We start from the raw sequence: 9,087 nt of genomic DNA, 5'->3' as shown, positions 1-9,087 counted from the left end.
CGGAACATCATCCATGAAGAAAGCAAAAGGTCATTAAAAAGACAGGAAAAGAAGAGAAGACCAAAATGGATGTCAGAAGGGACTCTGAAACTTGCCCTTGAATGGAGAATGCTAAAGCAAATGAAAGAAATGACAAGATAAATGAGCTGAACAGAAGATTTCAAAGAGCAGCTCAAGAAGACAAAGTAAATTATTATATGGACATGTACAAAAAGATGGATTTGGAAAGCTGAAAGGGAAGAGCACCTTCGGCATTTCTCTAGCTGAAAGAACTGAAGAGGAAATTTAAGACTTGAGTTGCAATATTGAAAGATTCTATGGGTAACGTATTGAATGATGCAAGAAACATCAAAAGATGATGAAAGGAATACACAGAGTCACTGTACCAAAAAGAATTGGTTAATGTTCATCCATTTCAGGAGGTGGCAAATGATCAGGAAACAATGGTATTGAAGGAAGAAGTTGAAGCTGCACTGAGGGAAGTGGCGAAAAACAAGGCTCTAGGAATTGACAGAATACCCATTGAGATGTTTCAACAAATGAATGCCAACTAGAGGCACTCACTTCGTTATGCCAGAAGATTTGGAAGAAAACTACCTGGTCAACTGACTGGAAAAGATCTATAATATTTGTACCCATTCCAAAGGAAGGTGATCCCACAGAATGGAAATTATTGAACAATATCATTAATATTGCACACAAATAAAATCTTACTGAAGATAATTCCAAAATGGTTACATCAGGATATTGACAGAGATCTTCCAGAATTGCAAGCTGGATTCAGAAAAGGATGTGGAATGAGGGATATCATTGTTGATGTCAGATGGATCTTGGCTCAAAGAAGAAAATACCAGAAAGATGTTTACTTGTGTTTTATATACTATGTAAAAGCATTTGTTTGTGTGGATCATAACAAATTTTGGATTACATTGAGAAGAATGGGAATTCCAAAACACTTAGTCGTGCTCATGAGGAATTCATACATAGATCAGGAGACTGTTGTTTGAACAGCATAGTTTAAAATCAAGACGGAAGTGTGTCAGGGTTGTATCCTTTCACCATACTTATTCAATCTGCATGCTGAACATATAATCTGAGAAGCCAGATTATATAAAGAAGAATGTAGCATGAGGATTGAAGGAAGACTCATTAACAACCTACATTATTCAGATGACACAACTTTGCTCCCTGAAAATAAGGATGACTTGAAACACGTACTGATGAAGATTGAAGACTACTGTCTGCAGTATGGATTGCACCTCGATATAAAGAAAACAAAAATCCTTACAACATGACCAATAAGCAGCATCATAATAAATGCTCCTTGGAAGTGAGAATGGCCAAACTTCATCTCACCTACTTTGTGCATGTGGTAAGAAGAGATCATTCCCTGGAGAAGTATATCATGCTTTGCAAAGTGGAGGGACAATGAAAAAGGAAGGCCCTCAACAAGACGGATTAACACAGTGGCTGCAACGATGGGCTCAGTTATAGCAAAAAATAGTGTGGATGGCACAAGACCAGGCAGTGTTGTATTCTGCTGTACCTGAGGTCTCTATGAGTTGGAGATGACTCGACAGCACCTAACAACAACAGAAACAACAATGTAAGGATGGTTTGACATTAGAAAAACAATCAGGGTAGTCCACCACATAAGGAAAAGAAGCACATGATCATATAAAATTATACAGAAAAGACATTTGACAAAATCCAACACTCATTCTTGAAATAATGTTCAACAAAATAAGGATAGAAGAGAAATTTCTCTCCATAAATTAAGGGCATATACACACAATGAACAGCTAACATTAGTCTCAATTGAGAGAGAATGAAAGGATTCTCCTTGCAAATAGGAACTACGCAAAAATGCTTTTTATCACCACTCCTATTCAATATTGTGTTGGAATTCCTCACAAGAGCAATAATGCAAGAATAAGGGATCACGATTTGTAAAGAAAATGTAAAACTATCTCTGTTCGCAGATGATATGATCCTATACATAAAATATCTGAAAGTTCCAGTAAGAAAATTATAAAAACTAATTGAAAGTCTCAGTAAAGTGGCAATGTACAAAATCAACATACAAAAAGCTGTGAAATTCATTTACATTAATGAAGAGAATTCTGAAAAGGGAATCAGAAAAAAAAAATGTCATTTACAATAGCCATCTAAAAGATGAAATACTTGGTAATAAATCTAACCAGAGATACAGAAGACATATTATTAGAAAACTACAAAATACTACTACCAGTTCCAAAGAAGGAAGAATACACCATATTCACAGATAAGAAGACTTAACATTGTAAAAATGTCAGTACTACCCAACCAAATCTACAGAAATAATGCAGTATGGGGAGCTCTGGTAGTATCCTGCCTAAGGCACTTCCCTGCTAATCAGAAAGCTGGTGGTTCAAACACACCAGCCACTCCTCAGAAGGAAGTTTGGGTGATCTACTTCCATAGTGATACTGCCTTGGAAACTGAAGGTGGGGTCACTATAGCTTGGGTATGACTCTACGGCACATAACAACAACAATAATAACAATGCAGTCTGGATCCAGGCTCCATCGTCATCTTTTAAAACCAAAACCCCCTGTTATCAAATAGATTCCACCTCACAGTGACACTATAGGATGGAGTAGAACTGCCTGATAAGATTTGCAAGGCTGTAAACCTTTAAGGAAGTAGACTGCCTCATTTTTCTCCTGGGGGGGGGGTGATGGATTTGAACTGTCATTCTTTTGATTAGCAGCTGAATGCCTTAACCCCTATACCATCAGAACTCCTTTTGTAATTTATGGACATGGAAAATGAATCACTAACTTAATTTGGAAAGGAAAAAGACCCCAGATAAACAAAACACTAAAGAACAATGTAGGAGGTCTCACACTTGCCAATCAATCTTAAAACCTACTACGCAGCCATGTTAGCCAAAACAGCCTGGTACTGGTACAGAGACAGATACACAGACTAATAGAACAGAATTGAGGACTCGGGAGTAAATCCATCCACCTGTGGACAGGTGATCTTTCGCAAAGTGTCATAACCCATTAAATGAAGAAGAGACAATCTCTTTAACAAATGGTGCTGGCAAAACTGAATATCCATTTGCAGAAAAATGCAAGAGGATCCATATCTCGCACCATATACAAAAACTAACTCAAGATGGATCAAAGAGATAAATGTAAAACATAACTATAAACATTATCAAAGAAACAATAGGGAACTAATGTAGAGTCTTTAATACATGACATAGACACACTATCAAACATAACTTAAAATGCACACACATCAGAAGACAAACTAGGTTACTAGGATCTCCTAAAAATTAAACACTTATGTACATCTAAAAATTTTATCAAAAGAGTAACACACACATGGAATACTATGCAACATCAAAGAATAATGCAGAATTCACAAAACACTTCATAATGTGGATGAACTTGGATGACATTATGCTGAGTGAATAAGTCAATCACAGAAGGACAAATATTGTATTAGTCTACTATTGTAAAAAGTCAAGGATTATTTTATATGTGGAAGGAAATTTTTTTGCTGGTTACCAGGGATGGTAGGGAAGGGGAGAGAAAACAAGAGTGAAAAGAGAATCTACAGACTAGGAAAAAAATTGGGCAACAAAATGTCACTCAAGGGACTAATCTTTAAAATTTATAGGAAACTTCAACACCTCAACAACAAAAAGACAGGTAATCCAATTAAGAAATGGGAAGAGGACATGAACAAACACTTCAATAAATACATTGAAGCAGCCAACAAAGAAGGAAAGAAATGCTTACGATCATTAATTGTGAAAAGGGCATGGCTATGGCGTCTGACCTCTGACTTCACAAGCTGGGAGAAGGATCAGCAAAAGACTGAATTCTATGAGGGAGAGATCAGACATGCTGCTATCCTCCAAACTTTTTACAAAGTGTAACACCAGCTGTTCCTCCTATAGTACTCTACTTCTATGTTGGTTTCAATAATCCATTGCAATGGCCACACAGAACTCAGAGACAATACTCACTATTTTATGGGGCTCAATAGAGAAGTAACAGATAACAATTCAGGATCAGGAACATTCAGGATACAGTTCTTTGATCAGGACAGCCTCTCCTCTGCGTGAAGGCAGGTTTCTCTCAGGTCCTCTACTCTTCATCCTGGTCTCTGCTCTACTTAGGGAATTGTTTCAAAGCTCTTTATCTCTGTTGATAGGTGCCTAGACAGATACCTTACTCCTCCAGCAAACCTCCTGCCCAAAGATATTCAGCTTTCTCACTCCATGGGCTGGGAAGACCACTTTTCTATCTTGTGCCTGTCTCTTGGTTCTGCTCCTTCTGCTGCCATGTTTTCTTGGTCTCCATGTCTCACTGTCTCAGCAAAGTGTTACAATTATCTCTGTCTCCTGTGGGAGAGGTTCAGTTCAGGGAACTTGGTCCAAGGTTATACTCCATTCTTGTCTCTTCTTTCTTGGTGGTAGTGAGATACCCTTTCTGACTCTGGGATAGCTTATTGTAAGCCTAGCCAGATGGCAAAACTGACCAATCCCCTAGTTAGAGTTCCATACATCTTATTTGCAAGGTCTCAACCTCTCAACGGTGTCATGTACCTTATTAACATTACTAGGAAAGTCCCTGTGTTGTTGTTGTTGTTGTTTGCCATCCAGTTGGACCCAACTCATAGCGACCCCTCCTTGGGTTTCCGAGGCACTATCACTACAGAAGTAGATTGCCCAACTTTCCTTCCGAGAAGCGGCTGGTGGACCACAAATAATTCATATTTGAATAGTTTCATTCAGTCATTTGTTAGAAGTCACAAAGATCATGGCTAGAAAGGCCATACTAAGAAATTCACTGCACCATATTAGCCATTAGAGAGATGCATATCAAAATAACAATGAGATAACATCTTATTCCAGCATTAATACCAAAGTTAAAAAAAAAAAAAAAAGTGCTGATGAAGGTATAGAGACTTGAACACTCATACACTAGTGGTGGGAATGAAAAATAATACAATCACTGTTGAAAATGGTATGGTGTTTCCTAAAATGTTGGAAATAGAAATATAATATGATCTACTACTAGGTATATATCCTACAGAATTAAGACTCATCACACAGATAGATACATACACTATTCACAATAGCAAAAATATGAAAACAACATAAATCCTTGTCAATGGAGGAATGTATAAACAAACAATGGTAAATATACCCAATGGAATATTATGTAACTTTAAAGAATAACAATGAATCTCTGAAACACTGGTAATTACGGCTTTGGGTCAACTTGACTAGGCCTGGTTTTGAGTGGTTGTCCAGCTGGATATAGTTATTCCCCATAATGAGACTGGTAATCAACTCCATGGTGAATTCTACTATGAGCAGCTGAGTAGCTGCCTTAGGGATGTTGTCTGCTCTAACTGTATAAGGAGAAGCTTTAGGAATGGTACATAGCTTTTTGTCACACTTGAATTCTGCATGTAGCCAAGTTATTGTTCAGCAGCCTGCCATATTGTTTGCTGATCTTGGGACTGTTAATGGACTTGAATCAGTGGCCTCCCACTGGTTTGGAAATATTGGAACTGTGACTTTTTATTTGCCAACCTTGGATTTGTCAGCCTCAGCAGCCAAGAGCTTCCTGAGTGAAGAAAGTCTCCAGATTCAGTGAGCCAGGAGCAAGAAGCAGAGCTGAAGCTAAAGGCTGAGGGGCTTTCATCCAGCCCCTAGAGCCTAGCATTTTGAACTCAGACTTCCAGCCGCCTGAACTGTAAGAGAATAAACTTCTTTTTGTTCAACCTACCCATTTGTGGTGTTTTCTGTTAGAGCAGAACAAAGTGACCAAAGCAAAAACCTCATACCATGGATGTACCTGGAGGAAATTATGCTGGATGAAATTGTTGTTGTTTTTATTAGGTGCCATTGAGTTGTCTCCAACTCATAGCAACCCTATACACAGCAGAATGAAACACTGACCAGTCCTGAGCCAGCTCCATGATTCTTGCTACACTTGAGCCCATTGCTGCTGCCACCATGTCAATCTACCTCATTGAGGGCCTTCCCCTCTTTTGTCGACCCTCCACCTTACCAAGCATGACATCCTTTTCCAGGGAATGGTCCCTTCTGACAAAATGACCAAAGTATATGAGATGAAGTTCGGCCATTCATGCCTCCAAGGAGCATTTTGGCTGCACTTCCTCCAGGACAGACCTGTTAGTTTTCAGCAGTCCATGGTACTTTCAGCATTCTTCGCCAACACCACAGCTCAAAAGCACCAACTCTTCTTCTGTCTTCCTTATTCATAGGCCAGTTCTCACATGCAAATGAGGCTATTGAAAATACCATGGCTTGTTTCATGTGCACCTTAGTCCTCAAGGAGATATCTTTGCTCTTCAGCACTTGAAAGAGGTCCTTTGCAGCCAATTTTCCCAGTGCTGTATGTTGTCTGATGTCCTGACTTCTGTCTTCATTGGCATCAATTGTAGAATAAAGTAATGTGAAGTCTTTGACAATTTCACTCTTTTCTCTATTTATTGTGATGTTGCTTATAGGAGCAGTTGTGAGGATTTTTGTTTTCTTTATATTGAGATGTAATCCATATGGCAGACTGTATTCTTCAACCTTTATCAGTAAGTACTTCAAGTCATCCTCACTTTTAGCAAGCAAAGTTGTGTCGTCAATGTATCACAGGTTATTAATGAGTATTCCTTCAATCCTGATGCCACGTTCTTTTTCATATAGTCCAGCTTCTAGGATTATTTGCTCAGCATATGGATTGAAAAAGTATGGAGAAAGGATACAACACTGACACACTCCTTTCTTGATTTTAAACCATGTAGTGTTCTCTTTTTCTGTTTGAATGACAGCCTGCTGGTCTGTATACAGGTTCCACATGAGTACAATTAAGTGTTCTGAAATTCTCATTCTTCTCAATGTTATCCACAATTTGTTATTATCCACATAACCAAATGCTTTTGCCTAGTCAATAAAACATAAGTAAACATTTTCTGATATTCTTTGCTTTCAGCCAAGATTCATCTGACATTAGCAATGATATCCCTTGTTCCACATTCCCTTCTGCATCCAGTTTGTACCTCTGGAAGTTCTCTGTCAATATACTGCTGCAATCGTCTTTGAATTATCTTCAATAAGATTTTACTTGCATGCAATATTAATGATATTGTTTGATAATCTCCACATTCTGTAGCATCACCTTTTTTGGGAATGGGTACAAATATGGATCTCTTCCAGTATGGATCTCTTCCAGTCAGTTGGTCAAATAGCTGTCTTCCAAATCTCTTGGCATAACAGAGTGAGTGCCTCCAGTGGGGCATCCCTTTGTTGAAACATCTCAGTGAGTATTCCACCAATTCCTGGAGCCTTGTTCCTTGCCAGTTCCCTCATTGCAGCTTCCTAAGTGAATGAAATTAGTCACTCATATAAGGAAATTTGTCACTCACAAAAGGAAAAATATTTTATGAGACCACTATTATGAAAACTAAAGAAAAGGTTTTCACACAGAAAGAAATACTCTTTGATGGTTACCAGGAGTGGTAGGGAAAAGCAGCATAATTCATTAAGTAGAAGGTAGACAGATGTTAACTAGGCTGAAGGAGAAGGCAATAATCAGTAAGCGGAGGTCAGCTCAAAATGATCAAGGTAAAGGAAGACATTGGGAGGAGCACAGGAGTTAAAGGCAATGGAGATAAACACTATTACACATACAATCCAACAATATCAGTAATAACAATAATCTATGAATGAATAGATACATAAGTAGATACACAAGCTAAACAGGTGTGGGAAGGTGAATAGTACAACACTCATGAATATACATAGGTCTAACATGATTTCTGCTGCAAATATGTCCATGAATGTAGTAGATGAATGTAGTAGTGCATACAGGGGGCAAAAAATATGAAAACTTCTTGTTGTTAGATAATGTCAAGCTGTCTCTGACTCATAGTAACCCTATGCACAACAGAATGAAACACTGTCCAGTACTGTGCCAGCCTCATGATCCTTGCTATACCTGAGCCCACTGTTGCAGCCACTGTGTCAATCCATCTCATCGAGGGCCTTCCCCTTCTTCATTGACCCTCCCCTTTACCAAATGTGATATCCTTCTCTAGGGAACATGATCAAAGTAGGTGAGACCATTCTTGCTTCCAAGGAACATTCCAGCTGCACTTTTTCCAGGGTAGATTTATTAGTTCTTTTAGCAGTCCATGGTACTTTCAGTATTCTTCACAAAGACCACACTCAAAAGCATCAATTCTTCTTCAGTCTTCCTTATCCATTGTCCAGCTCTTACATGCATGGGAGGTGATTGAAAATACCATGGTTTGGGTTAGGCACACCTTACTCTTCAAGGAGACATCTTTGCTTTTCAATAATTGAAAGAGATCTTTTGGAGCAAATTTTCCCAATGCAATACATCGTCTGATGTCTTAACTGCTGCTTCCATTGGCGTTGATTGTAGAACCAAGTGATATGAAGTCCTTGACAACTTCAATCTTTTCTCCACTTATTGTGAAGCTGTTTATTGGACCACTTGTGAGTATTTTTGTTTTCTTTATACTGAGATGTAATCCATACTGCAGACTGTAATCTTTAATCTTCATCAGTAAGTACCTTAACTCATCCCCACTTTCAGCAAACAAAGTTGTGTCATCTGCATATTGCAGGTTGCTGATGAGTCTTCCTCCAATTCTGATTCCACATTCTTCTTCATATAGTCCTGCTTCAAGGATTATTTGTTCAGCATTTGTTGTTGTTGTTGTTGTTGTTATTTGCCGTCGAGTCGGCCCCGACTCACAGCGACCCCTCCTTGGGTTTCCGAGGCAGTATCACTACGGAAGTAGGATTGCCCAACCTTCCTTCTGAGGAGTGGCTGGTGGGTTTGAACTGCCAACCTTCTGGTTAGCAGTCAAGTGCCTTAGGCACTATGCTACCAGACAAGTTGAATATGTATGTTGAAAGAATACAACCTTGATGCACTACCTTCTTGATTTTGAACCCTGCAGTATCCACTTGTTCTGTTCAAATGGCACCCTCCTGGTCTATGTGCAGGTTCCTCATGAGTACAA

Source organism: Orycteropus afer, unplaced genomic scaffold, assembly GCF_000298275.1.
Source record: "Orycteropus afer afer isolate SDZICR_OR568_19922 unplaced genomic scaffold, OryAfe1.0 scaffold00284, whole genome shotgun sequence".
In the NCBI taxonomy this organism is placed as follows: Eukaryota; Metazoa; Chordata; class Mammalia; order Tubulidentata; family Orycteropodidae; genus Orycteropus; species Orycteropus afer.
The sequence above is the reverse complement of the archived record's forward strand: the minus strand, read 5'-3'. Positions refer to the sequence as shown.